Genomic DNA, 23,488 nt, shown 5'->3' with positions numbered 1-23,488 from the left:
AAGGAGAAGCCCTTGGTCCTGCCAAGGCTCGACCTCCCACTGTAAGGGAGTTTCCGGGTGGGGAGGTGGGAAGGGGTGGGTGGATGGGTAGGGGAAACACCCTGATAGAGGAAGGGGGAGGGAGGATAGGATGGGGTTTATGGACAGGAAACTGGGAAAGAGGATAACATTTGAAATGTAAAGAAATTTAAAAATATCCAATAAATTTAAGAAAAGAGAGAGAAATGTCAGAATAGTAACTCAAGGCAGAAACCTAAAGGCAGGAAATGAAGCTTAAGCCATGAAAGAATACTACTGAGTGATGATATGATTTTATGAGTTAATTGTTGACGACTTTTATTCCAACAAAATGGCTGTTCTTGCAGTGGATCATAACCAAAGACCTTCTAGGTCTATATGATCCATCCAGAAATCAGACAGGCACTGACCTACAGCATGATCTGGCTGGAATACAGATGCCCATAATGCATATTGATCCATAACAATAAAGGTACGATTAGTTTGTAGAAGGAAGCACCCATGTTTGAAAATGATTATAATGGAAGGGCAGACAAATTGATAAATCCAGAGACAGGTTTGACAGAATGAGGGAGAAATAGGATATGCTCAATTCACATGGTAACAGCACAGGAAAGACTGTCTCCTTGAAAGGAGACAAACAGTCAGAGAAAGAGAGGCAGTTTTACCTTTTACTGAAACAGTTTTACGGAGACTGGTTGCTAGAGAGTGGACAAGCTAGACACCAGTGAAGACAGAATGAGCCAGAGAATGGGAACAAGACAAAAGAGTCGAATATGTTGCCAAAGTTAGTATGAGGCCAAACAGAGCAATTCAGGAAGAAGCTGAGAGAAGTCAGATTAAATCAGTCAACTTGGAAGATTGGCTTACACAGAGGCTAGAAGCTTCCAGGCCTAAGCCTATAAATAGTTAGAACAGAGATTAGATTGCTAGAAGATGCTAGAAGGTTCCAGACCTAACCTTAGGGCTAGTTAAGAACAGAGAAAGAACCACTCTGGGCTAAGCCCGAACCGTGTATTCACACAGCGTGGGTACAGCTGTCATCTCATCCCTTCATTTAAGGACGTTAAAATGACATTTACAGTTAACCAGTGTTGAAGGTGCTGCTCAGAAAAGACCAACAACAAGAACCGAAGCCATAGTAGGAGAGGAACAGTTTATGGTAGGGCCAAGAATTACAGGAGATGGTGGGACCCAACAGGTACCTCTGTGTCTTTCATCTCAGATAACCATGACAGTCTTCCAAAAATGAAGTATTCCAAATTCTTCTTTTGGCAAATTCTAACTGAAATTATACATAAAATGGATTGGGAGAGCACAATCAAGCTGCCACTGCCAAACCCACAAAAGTATGCTTTCGCTTCTATCAGTCAATGGAAGTTGGAAATCTTTCAAAGTCTATCCATGGAGAGCTGCATGGAGAGTTTTTATTTAAAATGTTCAAGATTCACTACACATCAACTTTCTACCTGACATCTTCCCATGGGTGTCAAATAAATATTTCACACATAATGCTGAAAAATCGAAGTTCTTGCCAATCCTACCTGCAGTACAGTTGACCTCATTCCCACCGCTTAACTTGTAGAACATCTTTCTAAACTATAAGCCAAATCTTGATTCATCTCCCCTTAGAGATTTCACACTGGTTCCCATGACAGCTGGACAAAGGTTCATGTCCTTTACCACAATTTACAAAGGATATTGTATGCGCCAGAGTTAATGCCCCCCCCCGTTGACATTAACTGATAACCCCTACACTCCCTGGCCCTATACACTCCCCCCATCCCTAGCATTAATGATTATCCCTACACTCCCTGGTCCTATACACTCAACCAACGTTGGCTTTCTTTGTATCTTCACACCAAGTATATTTAAGTTGTCCCTTACAGATGTTGCTTCTGTTCTTTTTTTATGAACCTGCTCTTTCCTGATTCTTCTCATCTCACAAATTTTGGCGCCTCCTAGACCCAGCCAATTCTAAAGTGCCTACAAAGCCTGTACCATGAGCTTCTGTATTCACTGATATTGGATTCCAAATCTAAGCGTTTGCTTAAATTCTTGGATGCTTGTTTCTGTTAATATAAGCTCAATGAAACCAGAGATCACGTCACCTACATTCCTATCTTAAGGAACAGATTTACATGGTAAGAGTGTATCAAATACATGAAAACTTCACCCATCTGGAACAAAAGACTAAAACTTAAAAATAAATAAATAAAAACAGTGTGAAATGTTTCTGGTGGCGGGGGGTGGGGGGGCAGTGGAGAAAGTGATAATAATCGCTTTCCCCTGAAACATCATAGGCTGCTATGTATTCAGTCAGTGAATGTTTATTACGTTGCTTAGGAGGCATGCAAAACATTGGGAATGATCCTATTGTCCAATGGCTTTACACTTACACATGGAGACAACTGTACACATAGGAAGGTATCCACATAGGTAGGTGTCAGATGCTCAATAGTAGATGTCAGAGAATTGTTTCCCCACATGAAAATGAGAACTGTAGAAAAACTCAAGTGCATTTGCTTCTAGGACAACTACTGAAACCATTTCTTTTTGTTTCTATCATCATAACAGTGTAACTACATTTCTAAAGATGTCCATGTATATTGAATGTGTGGTTAATGAACAAAATTTTGAGACTGTCTAAAAGAGCTGTTAACCAATTTTTAAAAGGGAGGTGGAAAAATGTCGATGCGTTTATCAAAGAAAAATATTTGGGGCAGAAAAAAGTCTAGTGTCTTGAGTAGAAATGGGCTTCTCTGCTTGTGATATACACATTCGGGGAAGTACATGAAAGGTGCTCATGTTTCATGGTTGTCATTTCAGAAAAGGAAAGTCATTACCTACTTCTAGTTACAGAGATTTGCACCACCTGGGACATTTTTCAAAGCGATTAAAACTGTTCCTCTGATGTAACTCTTTGTAGTCAGAAATTCTGGGTTGAACCTACACAGTGCAATACAAAAATACTGATTTGCACAGAAAAACACACATGGTATGCACTCATTGATAAGTGGCTATTAGCCCAAATGCTTGAATTACCCTAGATGCCTAGAACAAATGAAACTCAAGATGGATGATCAAAATGTGAATGCTTCACTCCTTCTTTAAAAGAGGAACAAGAATACCCTTGGCAGGGAATAGAGAGGCAAAGATTAAAACAGACACAGAAGGAACATCCATTCAGAGCCTGCCCCACATGTGGCCCATACATATACAGCCACCCAATTAGACAAGATGGATGAAGCAAAGAAGTGCAGGCCGACAGGAGCCGGATGTAGATCTCTCCCGAGAGACACAGCCAGAATACAGCAAACACAGAGGCGTATGCCAGCAGCAAACCACTGAACTGAGAATAGGACCCCCGTTGAAGGAATCAGAGAAAGAACTGGAAGAGCTTGAAGGGGCTCGAGACCCCATATGTACAACAATGCCAAGCAACCAGAGCTTCCAGGGACTAAGCCACTACCTAAAGACTATACATGGACTAACCCTGGACTCTGACCTCATAGGTAGCAATGAATATCCTAGTAAGAGCACCAGTGGAAGGGGAAGCCCTGGGTCCTGCTAAGACTGAACCCCCAGTGAACTAGACTATGGGGGGAGGGCGGCAATGGGGGGAGGGTCGGGAGGGGAACACCCATAAAAAAGGGGAGGGGGGATGTTTGCCCGGAAACCGGGAAAGGGAATAACACTCGAAATGTATATAAGAAATACTCAAGTTAATAAAAAAAAATACTGATTTGATTTTTTTTAAAGCACGGTGTGAATGGGATTCACAAATTCATTTATTCTTGTCAGAAGCATTGTGAGGCCAGAAGCTGTGAGAGATTCTGTACTAGGGAAACGATTGCAGAAAAGAAAAGTGCAAAGGAGACAAATGGTGCCTACTTTTGAAAATTACCAACCTAAATATCAACCAATAGAACATGTATTTAATTATGTTTAAGAGAAATGGCAGGGAGGGTCAGATTTAAAGAAAGTCTACTGGCAAATAACAATTCTCTATTCTTCCTTCACTCCCTCCTCCACTCACAACCCCACCACACACACACACACACACACACACACACACACACACACACAAAACCTCTGCAAGATACTCTCAAAGTCACTCTATATGGTCATATCACCATGGTAACCTACAACTCAAGTTACATTATATCTGAAGAGCACTAAGAACATTCCTTTACAGAGAAAAGAATGCATGTAGGTCACACACAGTGGGAGAGAATATGACTCAAAGAGAAAAGATTCATTTACTGAGATGTGCAAACTGGATGTTGCAGGCATGAAACACTTGAACAATAAAACCTTGTTGAGCCTTTTATTATAAGGAGACACACACAGTTTTAACCCCAGGTACTAAAACTGGAAATGTTTCTGATATGGTAAGGACAAAAGAACAAAATAAAACAAAAATGTAGTGACAGAGGATACCTCTCCTAGCCACATAACACGGAAAGTTATTTTTCTCTTTTAAAACCAAAGTGGAAGCTATTTCACTTGCCCCTCACTGTAAGCACAGAAACTTTTGTAATGTGTGTGTATGTGTGCCAATGTGTCTGTATGTGTCTCTGTGTCTCTGTGTGTGTGTCTTTGTGTGTGGGGGGATGTACATGTGTGTAAAGTATGTGGGGAGTGAGTGCATGCACACAAGTGCTCATGTATGGAGGCCAGCAGTTAGCCTTCAGTATTGTTCTTTGGGAGCCATAAATCTTGTTTTGTGGGACAGTATCTCTCCCTTGGCCTTGAGATAGCTGACTGGCCAGGTGGTCCCACCTGGCTCTATTTCCCTAGCACTGAGATTGTAAGTGTGCACCACCATGTCGAACTTATAACCTAGGTAATGAGAATCAAATTCACATGTTCAAGCTTACACTGTAAACACCTGGCTGACTGAATCCTTCCCCCAGTCCAACAGAACACTTTCTTAGACGCCACGAACATCTTTTATCAAATATTATACAGATGGCATTGGTGAAATTTGTTCACACAAGGAAAGCTGCCTGCCCTCCACTGAACCTTAAAAAACATATATCTGGTGAGAAACAAAGAAGAAAACCATTAACTAGAACAATAATATTGAAAACTTACATTTGTTTGATGGACGTTTTAAGTGTGTTTTGCTCTCATAATGGCTCCATCAACTTTGACATATACATACTATTTCCTCACTCTTTTTTTTTTTTATCAGTGAAGAGACTAAAAAATAAATACGCTCACCAAGTTTCCCCAGGGCACACTGCTACTCTGTGTCACACACAGAATTCATAGAGACAGAGTCTGTGCTGTCATCTCCTGTCCCGAGATCAAACTGCATTATCTGCACATAGGATAAAATATCTCGAAGTGGTGGCAGCCGCTGCGTTAGTCACCCATCATTCTGTAACAAATGCCTTACAATAATAAGCATTTATCATTTCAGAATTCCCCATGATCTGGACTGAAGAGTAGCATCATCCTGCCATTCGGGTTTCTTATGAGATGGTGGTTAGCATGTGAGCTGAAATTTCAGGCATTAGAACTGACTTGGTCTGAGAACTATACTTGTAAAATGATTCATTGCTGTTAATTGGCACAAGGCCTCAGTTCCCTGCTACTAGGGTGTCTGGATAAGACTGTTAGTGTGGCCTTACAAAGCTGTGACCAGCTTTTTCTAAAGCAAGACCTTCTCTGGCAAGCATTAGAAGCATCATGCACTTCTGACATTTGTTGAGCACACAAAGTACTGTATATTTGGTGAACACCATACACAAAGATGAGGACCACTGGGCATCGCCTGAGAGACAACTACTAGCACCGTATTTTCGATTACCTGGCAAAAGTGGTGCAAGTAAGGATAAACTTGGCAGCCCAGAGAATAAGTGCCTTTTTGGATTCTGAGGCCTAGGGTTCAGACTTGTTAAAACAAGCCCCAGCCATGCCACAAAGAATAAACATCCCTTTCTTTACCATTCATTAATCCATGCATTATTTTCTATCAAGTCAGTCATCACTTATTAAAGTTCCTACCATGGTTTTTAATGGTTACCCTTGCATTTTAAATATATTAAGTATTGTCATGAATTTTAGAACTGAGCTTCTAATATGGGTGTTGATGAAGCTTTACTCCCACAATATGCCTCAGAGGAACTAGAATGGAAGTAATTTCAGCCATGGATTCTAATGGGAACCCAAGGGAATCCTATGGAAATCCAGGGAACATGCCCATGAGCATCCAGGCATGGCTCTAACCTTGAGGCAGGATCTCAGAACGGAACTAACTCAAGCTTGATGAGTTGTGATTCTTTGCACGTGTCTTGTCTCTTGAGTTCCGTGGGCAGTGGCTTGCTCTGTAGCTCCCTTTGTGCATTATGTATCTAGGAAGAGTGTCTGATGTTTTAAATTTTTCATGGTGGAGTGGTGACCTCTATGTTCCTTCCCAGATTCCTTTTTACTTCTCATCTAACTCTTGCTGGATGTGGACTCTGTGTGTGCATGCACATTCTCAAAATACAGCACTGGGGGAAAAATGTTGCCACATTTGATAAGAAAGTTTTTTAAATCCACCAGTATGAACTTATCACCAAAAGCAGCATACTACTTCAAGTACTGAGCAGAGATAATTGATTACAGCCAGTTTTTCCTATTTTAAATCTGCTTTAAAATATAATTTATACCATTTTAGGTTATTCCTTAATTCTTTGAAATAAGTAATCTATTTGGAAGCCGTCCAACACCTCGCCGTGAATTAATCTCTCTCACTCTACAATCATGCTATTTAATCAAAAATTAATTTCCTTCCAGAATAACTTGTTAAGTATTTACTAATTTTGATTTTCTTTTCTGAAACCTAATTGAACCCAGCAGTCAATCGCTCCTCTCTTCAAGTCTGTAATAACAAAGTACATTTTTTTAACTCACACCCTCCCTAGATTTATCAATTTTTAGACCTGTGCTGTTTTTCTTTTTAAATTGCTTCTCTTTTCTACCGTGATTAAAGCAATTTAAAAAGATAAACAACTCACCATCGGTGATTCTTCCTGAAGTTTCGCTACTTTTTAATATGAGAATGATTTTCCATCTCTTCTAATAGGCTTCTGTGCCAGTAAAAAAAAATACAACAATGTGTGCCATAGTTTGAAAATGAAACCTTAACTTTAGTTTTATGCCTTGAAGGCTTGGTGGCCCTAAATTGGGAGACGACAGAAGATCTAAGAAATTGTGTACGATCTAGAGGAAGTTGCAGGAGGTGCATTTTTTTAATGGGTGTCTTGTCAGGGCCACTTCCAGTCTCTCAATCTTTTTACTTCCTGAAGACCATAAGGTTAGCCTCCTCATCCAGGCTCCTACCTCCATGCCAGGCTGCTCACTTCAGACCTAAAGAGATGGAGACGGCAAAACATGGTCTCAACCTCTGGAATTTTGAGCAAAAATAAACCTTTCTCCCAATAACTTGCTTTACTTAGGTCTTTCCTCTCAGTGGTGAAACATAACCAACTCACCATGGGACCTTAACAGTCTAGTATCTTGGACAAACTTGAGTTCTTTGCCTTCTTTTCTCCATTGTTAATTATAGTCCATGAGGAATATCCTTCCATGATGACATCGGTGCTGTCTGAAGCTAAAGCAGCTATGTAATGAAAGTCACTCGTGGAACTGTGAAAAGCTTAAAAATTTTAAACTATTTAATTTTCCCGATTGATAACTTGTAGAGAGATCAAACCTGTGGCAGCAAAACTGATAAAGAGGTATTGATAATAGGGAGCTTACTAGTGCATTCTTCCAATAGTTATAAGTGAATTGAAATAGTGCTAAATGAAAATAAACGATAAGTTATAAAATGAAAATCACAATGTAACCGTGTAGCAAGGTGCATTTAGGATACAAGTGAAAACCTCAAGTATACCCTCACATGGTTTCTTGTGACTGAACCAAAACCTGGGCAAAATTTGTTTGTTTGTTTGTTTGTTTTTTTAATAACATGATATGTCAGAGGAGGAACAATCTTCGGTATTCTACTGTCTTTCTTTTATATTATCACTTACAGAGCAAATAAAATCAAGTTAAAGTAATGCATCCCGGTCTTCGTTCTTAAAGTCAGGCAACAGTTTGTAACAAAGTCACATTTACCTCTTTAGAGAGGTCGATTGACTGGAGATCCAGCACAGTGGTAGAGCGCTTACCTCGCATGTGTGAGGCCCTTAGTTCCATCTCCAGTAAAAAAAAAAAAAAAAAGAAAGAAAATAAGATGAAAAAGGTTTATAATGACTGCTGTAAAAGCAAATTCCCTTCAATCTTTAAACACACTTTTATAATCGATGATGAAGTACTATCTTTGTTAGGTCTCTCGGAGATAAACCGCCAAAGGGAGCTGCCTCATGACTGGCTCCTGGACTTTAACACACTACTTCTTTTATTTCTTTAAAAATAATCATTATTTATTTTATGTGTTCTATTCGCACAGTTTTATCCCCCCCAAAAAAAAATCCTGTTTGTGTGATATTTGGAGTATGTTGAATAGAAATTTTATGGATTTTCAATAAATTTTACCTATTAATAATAATAAACTGTACCTCAAACGGTCTATTTACTGAAGTTCAGTTTGCATAACCATTGCTTCCTGTGCTTACATGGACTAATGACCCAGGACTGTTGCAACCAGACACGGGAGATACCAGAAGAGAAGTCTGTAAACGACACCCACATATCTTTTCCTAGAACTAGAGCCATTCTAGGGAGTCTATCCACAGGTTTGTGGAAGAGGGCTATTAGTTTTTCCCAGCCTTCCCTTCCAATCTAGGATGAAGTCTTGCTCTTAACATCCTCTCCTACTGCCAACAAATATGGTCTTCAATTATGCAATCTTCTAGAATGCATGGTACTATTAGTAAAGGCAGATGCATGGTGGCCACCCAAACTGATACTAAGTGAGATCTAATCTGAGTCTAATAACCTGTAATAACCATAAGGGCCTACTCTCTCTCTCTCTCTCTCTCTCTCTCTCTCTCTCTCTCTCTCTCTCTCTCTCTCTCTGTCAAGGGTGCAAAATGGGCCACCCACCCATGGCCACCTGTGATGCATATTTGTGCCTAGTGCTAGGCAGTTCTACAACTCAGTCTGATTTGAGCACAGTTGTGTCACCCAAAGTTGGGAAACAGGCAGTAAAGAAAGCCCCTTGGTTAGCAAAGTTGGCTGTAAATTAAGTCATCCCTGATCTTCATAGCCTGATTTTACACAGTCTGTAGAAGGAATTGCATGTGTCAGGTACCTGAATTTCTCTACTGCTGAGGTAGTCTAAGGACCCATCAGTGATTCCTGACTTTTGTCAAGAGTTTCAGTTTCTACCAGATTCTGGAACACCATAGTGGACTGTAGAGACAGAACTCTATGCTATCTTGCATGAGTGGGTGATGGGAACAATCATTCTCCTACCCTAAATGCAGTTCCAGCAGCCCTGTGTGTAGGTATTGACCTTGGGGCATGGTCTCGGGGCAACCTCACACACTCAGTTTCACATGGTGACAGACCTGATACTGAGTTTTAACTCTGAAGTCTGGACTTCATTTTCTCTCTCCAATCAGCATCGCTCTTCATGCTGGACAGCCTAGAGTTGAGGCATTGGAGCATCATTTTGCTTCCTTCTTTCTTAACTTTGCCTTTTAATTTAAAACGTTTCCATTGTATTGAAAATAGATTGTTTTTCATACAAGCTATCCTGATTACAGGGTTCCCTTTCTCTACTATCCTGAGTTCCTCCCCACTTTCTATCTTATCCAGATACATTCCCCTTCTGTCTCTCACTAGAAAAGTACCTGCTTCTAAGATATAACACCGCAATTCCCTCCCCTCAGAGATCAGAGTGGAAGAGGAAGTGGAAAGAATATAATAGCCAGAAGGGATGGAGGACAGCTGGAGAACAAAGGCCCTCTAACTTTACTGAGAAAAACTCACATAGACCCATAGAAACTGAAGAAACAAGAACAGGGCCTACACCAGTCTTACAAGATCCTCTACGAATGTCTTACTGTTTTCAGTTCAGTATTGTACAGGACTCCTGAGTGTGTGAACAACTAGGTCTCTAGTCCTCGTGACGGTTCTTGGAGCTATTTTCCTCCTGTTGGTTTACCCTGTCCAACTTCAATGTAATGATTTTTGTTTTGCCTTATTATATTTTATTTTGTTATGCTTGATGATACCTTTTTATTTTTATCTCTAAAAGTGCACAGTACTTTTTATTTAAAACCTAATTCCCTTGACGCTTATGAATGCTAACTCATATATATATATACGTATATATATATACATATATATACACACATATATATATATATATGATATATTATCCTTATTCTTTAATGGGATAAGTTGTTTTCTCCTTTGGACTTTATTGTTGTTTGTTTGCTTGCTTGCTTGTTTTTGTTTTTCTAGATTTTTCTTTAACTTTATTTTCTGAAACTCAAATAATTGTCACTCATTTCTTCTGGGAGTACAAGATTGTACAGTAGGTTGGAAGATATTTGGGAGTCTAATATACAGATAAATGTTCTTAACGCCCAAGCCAGTCATCATAATTTTTAGTATGTGCCCAAATATAAATATGATAATCTGCACATGGATATTAACAACAGCATTATGTACAGCTGCTAAAATATGGAAGCAACCAACATACCTTCTAGTAGTTGAATATATAGTTCAGCCAGAAAATGGAATATTACTCATAACTACAAGTAAGTGACCTATGGAAAGATACAGAGAATTCTTGAATGCACACAAGCTGAAAAAAATATGAAAAGACAATAAAACAGGATTCCAAAAATAGAATGAGAGCATGACCTGACTGCTCCAAGGTATGGTTAGGGTAAGATTTTTGTGGTAAATATGAAAGAAAGTACATCCAGAGGCATTTGGAAAAGTCCAAACCTCTGTTGGGGGATTGCAGTAGACTAAACATGACCAGCAGAATGAGAAGAGGAAGGGTGGGAGAGGAAAAGGAGAGAGAGAGAATGGGGCCAAGAGAAGGGACTGAGATGGTCAAGAAGGCTGATGGGTAAAAAAATGTCAGGGTTATATAGGAATGAGAAGGGAAGGAAAGAGGAGGGAAGGGAAGGGGAAGGGAAGGAGAGGGGGGAGGGGAGGGGAGGGGAGGGGATGGAAGGGAAGGGAAGGGAAGGGAAGGGAAGGGAAGGGAAGGGAAGGGAAGGGAAGGGAAGGGAAGGGGGAGCCAATGGGCTGGAGAAGTTTGTATTTGGGGTAGATGGGGATGATGAGAACTGCTGAGAGAAGCCACATGTACTAACACTGGAAGCCAGCAGACACTTTGGTATTCTAATAGGAACCACAGTTAGCCATTTGTACCCAGTTTCTTTTGAACCTGACACTAACTACATAGAGTCCTGGAAAAGGCAATAACAGACAATAAAGCAGCAGAGATTTTCAGGAGTTATAGGAAAAAGGAGGATACATACATAGGACATAGAAGGCTGAGCATTATCCTGTGTAGTGTGACTGTAGTCACAGGCTATATTACATGGGCTCATAGGATGTGCAACCCAAAGAATAGTATGGTAAAGTAAACTGAACCCCATGTAATAATGGTATGGCCATAAAGAGTCATTACTTTTAAGCTGTATACCTCTCCAATGGGGGCATTGATAGCAAAGGAAACTGACTAGCAGAGCTTGGAGAATATAGACACTCTGTACTTCATAAATCCTTCCACGAGCCAAATTTGCTCTATGAATTAAAATGTATTAATGTATAGATAATGTATAAATAAAGAATACTGGATCAAGTATCAAAGGAATTCAACTCATTCTCTAAGTATTTGGATGACAAAATACTTATATAAAAAAAAAGACTGAACTATATTGAAATACAATAATTAAGCTTCTTTCTAAAATAAGAATAACCTCTAGTATGTATAGTGAGCCTACATAATAATGCTTTCAAAGGTAGATCTGTTGAAATTTTCATTCAAAATAATTTTTTAATCCTCTACAGTATCCAAACTCTTACCTACACATTAATATCAAGGTTTAAAAGACATGTACATCACTGTGCAGGAATGTTATTGTATGTATGATGTTATTCCAACAGAAATAATTCCAAAGAAAGAAAACAGATATATAAACACCATAAATTGTTCTAGTAGTTTTTAAGATTTTTTTAATTTTTGTTTGTTTTTTATTTTTTTTATTTTTTAATTTTATTTAATTTTCTTTTACACTTCAGATTTTATCCCCCTCCCAGTCCACCTTCTGACTGTTCCATATGCCGTATTTCCTCCCCACCCATTCTTCTCCACAATGATGTCCCCACCCTCAAGATCCCCCACCACATCAGACCTCCTCATTCCCTGGGGCCTCCAGTCTCTTGAGGGTTAAGTGCATTTTCTCTGACTGAACCCAGACTCAGCAATCCTCTGCTGTATGTGTTAGGGGCCTCATATCAGCTGGTGTATGCTGCCTGGTTAGTGGTCCAGTGTCTGAGAGATCTCAGGTTGATTGAGACTGCTGGTTCTCCTACAGGGTTGACCTCCTCCTCAGCTTCTTCCACCTTTTCCCTAATTCAATCATAGGGGTCAGAAGCTTCTGTTCATTGGTTGGGTGCACATATATGCATCTGACTCTTTCAGCTGCTTGTTGGGTCTTTCAGAGTGCAGTCATGATAGGCCACTTTTTGTGAGCACACCATAACCTCAGTAATAGTGTCAGGTCTTGGGGTCTAGAGTCCCCTTGAACTAGATTCCAATTTGGGCCTGTAACTGAACTTCCTTTTCCTCAGGCTCTTCTCCATTTTTGTCCCTGCAGTTTTTTTCAGACAGGAACAATTATGGATCAGAGTTTTTGGCTGTGGAATCGTGTAATGGCTATTCCTGGTTGTCAACTTACTATATCTGGAGTGAACTACAATCCAGAATTGGAAGGCTCATTTGTGATCCAGATCTTGAGACATAGTGGTTATGAATCTCAGAAGACTAAGGCAAGGAGATCTCTAAGTTCAAGGTTTTCTGGGACAAAGCAAAGTCCCAGATCCAGGCATGGTGGTACACACCTTTAAGCCGGGCCACACCTTCTGCTGGAGACCTACATAAGGCTATTGAAAGAAGGAAGATTCACTCTTCCTTGCCTGCTTGCCTTGTGGGACTGAGCAACTACTAGATCATTAGACTTCCATTCACAGCTGCTGCTGACCATTGTTGGGGAGTTGACTACAGACAGTAAGTCATCATAATAAATTCCCTTACTATATAGAGACTACCCATAAGTTCTGTGACTCTAGAGAATCCTGACTAATATAGATAGTCAAATGATGGATAGAAAGATAGATGATAGATAGATAGATAGATAGATAGATAGATAGATAGATGATAGAGTCTAAAGATTCTCTTCCTCTAGAGAACCCTGACGAATCCACCATTACTGTGTAACATGTTATGTATATCTCAATACCAAACCGAAGAGAAAGTCTAAAACTCAACAGCAAACAGACCTTACATTTTCATGCAAATTTCTTATAGAATTTAATGAAGAGGTCAGTCACAAAGGCTGAGCATATCTCACAAATCTCACAAATCTCACTGCGTTTGGTTTGATAAATAACAGAATAAAACCAGAAATATAGATGTTCTCTGTTGACATTCAATAAATAGCAGAACTAAATTATCACTTAGATATGGCCCAGTCTGTTTTCAGACAGCTATAACTGTCATTTTTATGCAAAACTCTATTCATGTATAGCTAAAACATGTAAGAAAACAGAGGGTTTAAAAGTAATAATTATCAACATTATAAACTGCCATATAGTCACACGGTCAATAAGTGAGTCAAAGAATATGTGTCTTCTAATCCTGGGGTCAATGCTTATTCCAATACATTTAATTCTTGTATATGTCTCCTGAGGATATTAACAGCAACACAGCATGATTGAACAAAATGGTACCGCCCTGGAGACAGGAGAGTAGTGTGTGTCAGTGGCAAATAGGGACAAGCAATGGCCAAAAGAGAGGTTTTAAATTACCATCACCACTAACTGAGGACACCTTGAGTCTAATGCAGTTCCATCTACAATATCAGTTAGTGAAACAGGCTTGACTATGCTAAAATAACCAGTACCGGAATCCCAGTGACTTAAACAATAAAGCTTTATTTCTTGCTCCATCAAGAGATGGACATAGACCTTAATTTGCCTTCTCTTCACTGCAGAGCCAGAGCTATTGAAGCCGCTATTAGCTGTAACATCACTGATCATGGCAGCATAGGAAAAGCACACTCTGAAGAGTCTCTTGCTGGTGTTTAAATGATACACATCACTACTGTTCCATCCCATTGACCCGAATAAGTCACATGGTCTCATCCAACCATAATGGAGTGTGGAAGGGCTATTCTATGAGATGCATATGAAGTGGAAAGAAAATCAAGTCGTTGGTGAGTAACATTACGGGTGATCGCAGAAGCATCAAAGTTAAATTAGCAGAAAAGGTTTTTTGTTTTGGTTTTGTTTGTTTGCTTTTATTTTTTGTTGCTGTTGTTGTTGTTGTTTTTTAAAAGCTTGGAATTGAAAGTCAGAAATAACCAGTTAGGATAGACTGAGCAATGTTGGTTAAGTCAGTGCCTGGAGGTAAACAGAGATAAGGAAAAGCGGAAGCCACTCTTCAACCAAAAGGGAAGGGGTATTAGGGCATGTCATCTTAGGGTTTCTATTACTATGAAAAAGAATCCTGATCACAGCAACTCTTATAAAGGAAGACATTTAGTTGGGGCTGGCTTACTGTTTTAGAGGCTTAGTCCATTATCATCACATTGAGAAACATGGAGCATGTAGGCAGACATAGTACTGGAGAAGGCAGCAGAAGGAGACTGTAAGTCACACTGGGCATAGCTTGAGAATATAAGACCTCAAAGCCTGCCACCACAGTGACATACTTCCTCCAACAAGGCCACACCTCCTAATAATGTCAATCCTGATGGGTCAAGCATTCTAATATATGAGTCATTGGGGGTCATTCTTTTCAAACCACCACAGGAGGTGAGACAGAGAAAGGGCACAAATTCTAACAGAAGTCCTAACATCTTTTGTTATCTTGACTATAATGAAGAGTATCCTTCCTGCCCTGTAATACTATTATTGATAATTCATCTATCATTTAATTGTCTTTTTTCTTATATGTTTTGAGTTCATTTCCTATTATATATAAGTAACAGATTTCATTAAGATAATAACACTATATTCTTAATATCTCTTTATCAAATAAACTGCAAAATAATTTCTAACACAATATGTTGAATTAATTTGTCTTAAAACTGGTGGACTGGAGACTGGGTATGGTGGTCCTTTAATCTCAGTATTCAGGAGGCAGAGGCATGCAGATCTCTAAATTGAAGGCCAGCCTGGTCTACATAGTAAGCTCCAGAACAGGCAGGATGTTATACAGAACTTTTATCTCAAAAAACAAAAACAAACTGACAAGCCTTGTGGTCTTAATTTTATTTTTTCTTTGTATGACACATTGCGATAGAAATTATTTTGAACTTTAAATAAGTATCACAATATGGGAAATAACAAAGTGTCTGTAAAACTCTTTCTTAAAAGTTTAAAAGCTGAGTGCCATTAATGTAAGAAAATACTAGTAAAAATATTCTCTGTTGAGAATTGCTTTTTGATGAAAGCAAACGAGCAAAAGTAAAACATAAAAAGCAAAAACTGTAAAGACAGACATTTCAAAACTGATAAAATGCCAATTAACCACTTAACTGACTTCTAAAGTTTAAAAATATTACCTTAAATATAACACTGAGGGAATGATTCTTTTCCTTCACATGTCATGATATTTAAACAGAAAATTCAAAAATGGAAATCTTTGAATATTCAAATTAGTTAGGCAAAAGATGAAATTTTCACATTCAGAATGGAATTTTTATTACCCCTTCAAAATAAAATAGAATACAAAAATAAGTACTTACAGTCATTAACATAATCCTTGAAGGAGTATTTCAGGTTAATAATGCATGCCTGTGAACTCATTGCAAAAATAACAATTAAGGGAAATAGCTCTGATTGCTAAGCCCATATGCAAGGAAATCGTTTTGTTTACACTATGTAAAAACTCAGACAGTCATTGATGAAGGCTGTCAGACAAGTCAAATGGTTAGTTTGGCTTGAACATTTCCCAAAGGGGGAAGTAATTTGACCAGAACTGCCAAAAAAAATGCCAACTACTTCAATGTATGCTTGAGTAAACGTGAAATAATATTTATATGTACTGATTAGATAGAAGATTTTGTGATAGATTATAAGATTCCATCCAAAACTGTTTGCTGTTATTAAGAGGACCAGTAATGTTTTCAACACGAATACTAAAATCTGCCTTTTAAGGAGTGCAGCAAGAAAATATGATATTAATCACGAAGGACATGTTTAACGATCTAAAGGGTCTCCTGTCCCGCCTGAGATATGATCACACTTCGATAATTTGTCTTCCTCTGTGACCTTATATGTTTCAGTAGCAAAACATTTCTTTCCAGGCACAGAATTTAAGTCCTTTCTTTAACAATTATATATTGCAAAAATATGATACTCTTATTTCTATTCTCTAGCTCTAGTGGGTCCACACAAACAGACAAGCCATAAACCGAGTTCCTGTGGTGTGTGATTCTCTGCAATGACAGGTTATTGATTTGCTTTAAAAATAGTTGAGTGACTCCTGAGTGCCAGATTTTATTTTAAGCATTTAAAATGCAGTTGAGGACATGGCAGACAAGTTCTCTGTTTCATTTAACTTCATACTAACTAGTGGGAAAAAAATTTTTAAGCACCCAAGTAAATATGCATCACAAGTGTTAGACAGAACAATTAAATCGGAAACTATGGAAGAACTACAACGTTATTCCACTCATGGGGAAGCAGATCACATCAGCCTCACATCAGCAAAACCACTTTCATTTGTAAAATCCATGTCTTTCTTTTATTTGCTAACAGTTTTAGTTCAACAAGAAATGCCCGTGCCTTGTGTCTTACTTGAGGCTAAGGACTTCTTTGTAGAGAGGTCATAAGTCCTACAGGATAACCGGAAGTAGAAATGTAAGGGTTCTTTGAAAAGTTAGTTGTGTCAGATAGTGCTTTGCTGGGGCAAACAGGCAAAGGGGTGTTTTCCTGAAGTAGACACAGGTGAAAGAATTTTTGCTAATGCAAGCATGTGAAGGACATGTGATGAAGGATTCTTCTCTAACGACACACATGTATGGGTCTGCCTTACACTGCATAGTTGAGCTACATCTGTCAGGACTCTGTAGAGAGAAATGTGCCAAAACACTTCTAGTGGTATCCTGCAGCTTCTTGCTGCTCCTGAGGACTTGGGGCGATTGGCAGTTGAGACAGACTCACATGCTGAGGTAAGAAACATAAAGCAAGGCCCATGGAGGACACATGATGTTTGAGGGGAGTATAAATAGGACTCAACAGACTGAGACGGGCTTTCTGGTAGAGTTAGCTGTGCAAACCTTCTTGGTCTCACGATCTTCATTATGCTGAGAGAGGCACAGCCCAGAACTTCTCCCGGCATCCCTGATGATCTGAATGCCCCCTGATGATTTGTGCTGATTTGCCTAAGGCTTGGCTGTCTCTACTAGGTAGTGACACCACTACTGATTCCTGTTTACTCTCTCAACTCTAAGAACTGGACTGCTGGTATATTTGTGAATTATTCATGAGTGGATGGAACTGCCGACTTTCTGACAACATAGGTGAGATTTGCTCCAAAAAAACTTTTCTAAACAGGTCCACTCCCCCGTATCGAAATATCCATTCTTTTCCACTGTCTCTGGTGGGTGGTGGACTAGAAGTGAGGTTAAAGTGTTTAAGAACCATCATTAAAAGTAGGCTGAGAAAAATTTAGAGCTACAATAACCTATCACTATTATCCTGCTAAATGGGCAAAATATCAAGCTTCTTGATTGCTATTGTCTTTATACCCATAGATAAGCGTATGTCTCAATCCTCACTGGAACATTTCTTTTAGCAGAAGGTGACAATTAACACAAAGACCCACAGCTAGTCAATGAGCAGAGGATAAGAGATGTGAAGTCTGAACAGGATAGCCACATTATACCCCTTTTCCTAAGTAAAGCTCAAAGATCATCATAGGTGAGGGACTTAAAGAGCACAAGAGCCAGAGCCAGAGGTTGACTACAGTGAAACAGTGTTTTCCAGACAGAGGAGGAAAGCCCACAGCACTTGTGGCAGCACATATAAGACCTTGATGAGATCAAGACATAAGAAAATTGCCACATGGAAGGATGAATTGGTCATGGGATCCCACTTGTAACTGAAGAACTATTGGCAATTACTGGCTGCTAGGGAGAGAGTTCATTTTCTTTAAGGTTACAAGCCCCAAGAGGCTACTCATGCTCCAGTATGTGGTCCTACACCAGGCACTTTCAGGCAGCAATCATTGTATTCAGTGAGGTTGGGGGTGGGGCACAAGAGAAGCAAACAAAATCCAAACAAAGACCATGAAATGCAGAAGTGGAGGGGAGTGGTAAAGGAAACATGAAAGGAAGAAAACAAGGAGTGGACTTGGTCAAAACACACCATATACATATACAAAATGACCAAGTAATAAAAAAAGTTGTTTTAAAAAATAAAGTTTATTGATCTTAATGATCTTAGCAACACATGGTACTTCTTTAAAATGTATTGGGGAAAAAAATGAACAAGAAAGTCCAGAAGAGAAGCCTGAAAATATGTCAGACACATTGTGCATTGTGATTGCGTAAGACTTTCCTATTGTCTGGGTGATTCCTTCATTTCCTGCACCCAACGGATGTAAACTTAAATTTTAATCTTCAGTTTTTATAATTTATAAATTATAAATACTGTCTATCATGGTTAGACTTGATTGTCAACTTAATGGGATTAAAATCACCAGGCAAACACATTTCTAGGTTTATTTATGAGGTTGTTTTCAGAAAGGTTAACTGAGGAAATAAGAGTCTCTCTGAACATGAGAAATACCATTCAATGAGCTGAGATATTGGCATAAATTTAAAAAAGAGAGAGAGAACACCATTATTTATCTCTCTCTGCTTCCTAGTTATAAACACACATAAGCAGTTCTCTCCCAGTCCTACCACTATGGCTTCCTTACTATAATAGACTGAACTCTAAAATTGTAAGCCAAAATAAACCCTGTCTTCTTTAAGTTGCTTTGGTCGAGGAAAGCATTATTGAACTTGGGAGTCATTGCCGATGCTTCAAACCAAGTATGGTTCCCCTTCTTCAACAAGCCAATTAAAAGAACCAAGTTAATAGGGGGAAACAGAAGCTATATTCCATGAATCCACATAATGAAGAAGAACAAAGACCTGGGGACTCCACAAAGTCCATCTTTGGTAGGGGCCCTAAAGTAAGATTAAAACTTAAAGAAAGGGGCTAGGATAGCCTACCTTTCGTTACTTTGTGGATTCTTCTTACTTCCTCTCCTCTCCACCTTTTTCTTAGACACTTTTAAGCCCCTAATAGTAGATAAGATTGAAAATAAGGATAGAGAGGAAAGGAGAGAGATCCCTGAATAAAGTCAGGGGTTTGAAAGAGGATGATGTTATTGTTCGACTACGTTTTGCTGATAAGCAGTGTCAAGTCCTTGGGGCAAGTTTGATTTTTACCATAAGTATATTTAATTTCTTCCTGTTGTTGTTTCTTATTTGTGCATGACTACTTAACAAACTTAGCATACTTTGCGACCAACAATGAACTAACATCCTACCAACAGCTAACACCACCTCTTGGGGCCCTAGCCTTTACATACCCTTTGAAAAGTCCCCAGAATCCAAACATCATACAACCACAGAAACTATCATGCCCATACCAAAGCATGAGGTAAATCATAGTCAGCGGCTACAAAGCAACCCCATATTGCACACCTGAAATCAAAAGGAAAACATATTCAAATAATATTTTTCATGTTTTGTAAAGAAACCAAAATTCCAAAATTGTCACTACAGACTAGAGAGATAACTTAGCCATTAAGAAGACATGCTACTCTACCCAATCTTCTACATCCACCTGGATGGTGTCTTGCAACCATTTGAACTCCAGCTCTAGAGGATTGGTGTTCTTTTGTCACCTCTGTAGGCACCAGGTATGCACATAGTGTACATACATAAATGCAGGCAAAACACCCATGTAAGATAAATGAATCTAAAATTTAAATAAAGGAGCAAGGATATGGTCACCTGAGCAGCCAGGACCAAGCTGTGGTACTGTCCATGACTGATCCATTACTCTATTTTAGCCTGCTTTTGTAAAGTGATCTGGCAAGCAGTTAGAACTGTGAGAAATGTCTTTCCAAGACACAAGTTCTCCTTCCAGCGGAGGTCTTTTCCTCCTCCTAACATAAGATTCTCGTGGCAATTTACATTTCTCTGCACCTCATTGTTTCAAACGTCTGATAGAATGAGAGACACGGTGTCTCTATATTATCTTCAGTTCTGCAAGGCAAGCTCCAAGGGTGTTTGGTAAAAACAGTGAGAAAATTAACTAGCATGCTTTGGACCAAACAATGAAGCCAAGAGAAAATTGGTAGAGGTTTCCTTGTTTTTTTTCATACATGACCTATATAACCATATTTGAAGTCTCAGAAGTAGGACTAGATTTTTTTTCCACAGTCCCTGTTGTCATCAACAGTTGGATTGAGCATCATCTGTTAGATGGGGGAGGGACTTTTTTCACCAGCGAAAGTGGGGTCTTATAAAAGTAGATTTGAGATCACTGAAGTGCTGCTAAAAGGCTTTCAGAGAATTGAACTCAACTAATTGAAAGACAACCCAACAGATTTCCCTAGAGGTATACCAGATAGACTTGAAATGTAAAGGGCTGCTGAATTCCTAGAGGTATCATCTTGAGAATGAACTTCAAAATGGAAGTGCTCACGCTAGTGGTAAAAGGCCTAATACTGGCTAATGTCCACAGCAGGCTAACACAATTAGGAAATTTCTAAGACTAAAAGGAATGCTTGCGTAGCAAGTTTTTTTCTGTTTAAGTGAATTGGTGGTTATTAATAAATATAATTTTTATAGAATATTATGCTGTATCAAGATCTCTTGCATGTGTAACACATTACAAATTGCTTATAACAGCATTCTATCACCACACACAAAGTCTTAAAATAGAACTCATTCACTAGTTTTTCATTTCTAACCCCTAGCTCTATGATCTTGCTAGAATTATCTGACAGATATAACCAACTACCTTCTACCTTGGAGAATATACTGAATGTTCTTCTGTTGTTTTCTTTGCATATAGGTATGTGGTAAAGAAGGTTAAGAAAATAGGGCCAAAGTCCAAGAATCTCTGTGACACATATATTCACAGTTGTCTCCAATGTTTTTACAAAGTCAGTCCTTGCGAAGGCCAGATTCCATCTGGAGCCCCTGTGTCCAATGCAAGCAGACAATGTCCTCTGTTAAGCCAGTGCAGGGGACACTGACTCTTTAAACAGTCATTACAGGACCCGTATCACATCCTGTCCCTGCACTTATAAATATAGATCCAAGATTTAAATACAAGTTCACTGATTACAAGAATGAAAAACAAAGAGGAGAGAGAGAGAAAGAGAGAGAGAGAGAGAGAGAGAGAGAGAGAGAGAGAGAACTATAAATGGTGATAATTGTTAATTAGGAGAAACAAAATTGGTAGAATAAGAAAGGAGATTACAGGGGTGTCAAGTTTAAGCAGCAGGTAAGTCAGTTCAAGAAATAATGTTAAGAATTTACAATGCCTTTGATGAATCACAAAATGTAAAGTATGCCTAAAGTGAGAGTCTTAAGAATCCAGGAAGTTCCAGAGTGTCTTTACATGATATCTGTGTTCTCAGAAAGGTGAATTTCCAAACTAATAAAAAAAATAGTTCTTCCATCTTCTCCAGAAAATTCCCTAGAGACAAGTGGTATCCTCTTGAACAGATTGGCATAAAAATTGTATGAGAATAAACCTGCCAATGTTAGAGGTGATTAATCATTGTGTCATTCTCAAACATTTTTTCTAATATGTCACATATAAGGGATATTTCTATTTTTCTTGTAGTGAGAAAACTATAGGACAGTACATAAAATTAAAATCTGTTGTTGTTGTAGAAATTTTGAAAGACAATGGAAATAATTTAAAGAAAAACCAACTATTTATATATCTACTGATACAGATTCATTATCAGACTTTTCATATTTTGGTTTATTCCTATGGACTTTGATATTATTAATTCAAAGCTCTATTAAGAAACAAAATTATCTTGAGTGAGGTAACCCAGAGCCCAAAAGACAAATATGGTACGTGTTCTCTTAGTATTGATGTTAGCTTTTAAGTTGCCAGTAAGCATCCTGCAATCCACATAATCAACACAAGTTAGGTATAAAGTAAAGGACTAGGGGAGAAAGAGAAGCCTTTAAGATAGACGAAATAGTAATATAATATAGAGTTGTAGAGAGACATGGGGGGATTCTCTCCCCCTTTTCTCCATGGAAGTTGTTGACTACCAGCCTGTGGGGAGAAAGGAAGCAGAGGTGGAAAGCAGGATCTGGACATCCGTGAGTACGAATAGAATCACTGCCAGAGAGTGCTGCATCGAGACAATTCTACTTTATTGTTTTGAGGATAGTGATGGGCTGGAGAAATGGCTCAGTGGTTAAGAGAAATGACTGCTCTTCCAGAGGTCCTGAGTTCAATTCCCAGCAACCACATGGTAGCTCACATGAAAGGAAGGAAAGAAGGAAGGAAGGAAGGAAGGAAGGAAGGAAGGAAGGAAGGAAGGAAAAGAAAAAGGCTACTGATTTGTTTGAGTTAATTTTCTATCCAGCCACTTTGCTGAAGTTATTTATCAGATGTTAAGAATTCTCTGGTAGAACTTTTGAGGTCACTTAAGTATACTATCGAATCATCTACAAATAGTGATATTTTTTACTGCTTGTTTCCCAATCTGTATCTCTTTGGCCTCTTTTTTTGTTGTCTCAATGCTCTGGCTAGGAATTCAAGTACTATATTGAATAGGTAGGGAAAGAGCAGACAGCCTTGTCTAGTCCCTGATTTTAGTGGGATTGCTTCAAGTTTCTTTCCATTTACCTTGATATTGGTTACTGGTTTGCTATATATTGCTTTTACTATGTTTAGGTATGGGCCTTGAATTCCTGATCTATCCAAGACTTTTATCATGAAGAGGTGTTGATTTTGTCAAATGCTTTCCCAGCATCTAATTAGACAACCACATGGTTTAAAGAAAAGAAAGGAAAAGAAAAGAGAAGAAAAGAAAATGAAAGAGAGAGGTAGGGACAGAATGGAAAGCATTCCCTCACTACCCAGGCTACTTGGATAAGGATAGTGTATATAAGGGATTTTTATGGGGCATGGGTAGAAAGGGCTAATTGGCCATGGCATCAAGTGAGCAGGAAGGGCTGATTGGTTATAGTACATCACCTAATTATCATGCAGGCAGGAA

This window comes from Rattus norvegicus, chromosome 7, assembly GCF_036323735.1.
Source record: "Rattus norvegicus strain BN/NHsdMcwi chromosome 7, GRCr8, whole genome shotgun sequence".
Taxonomy (NCBI): domain Eukaryota; kingdom Metazoa; phylum Chordata; class Mammalia; order Rodentia; family Muridae; genus Rattus; species Rattus norvegicus.
The sequence above is the reverse complement of the archived record's forward strand: the minus strand, read 5'-3'. Positions refer to the sequence as shown.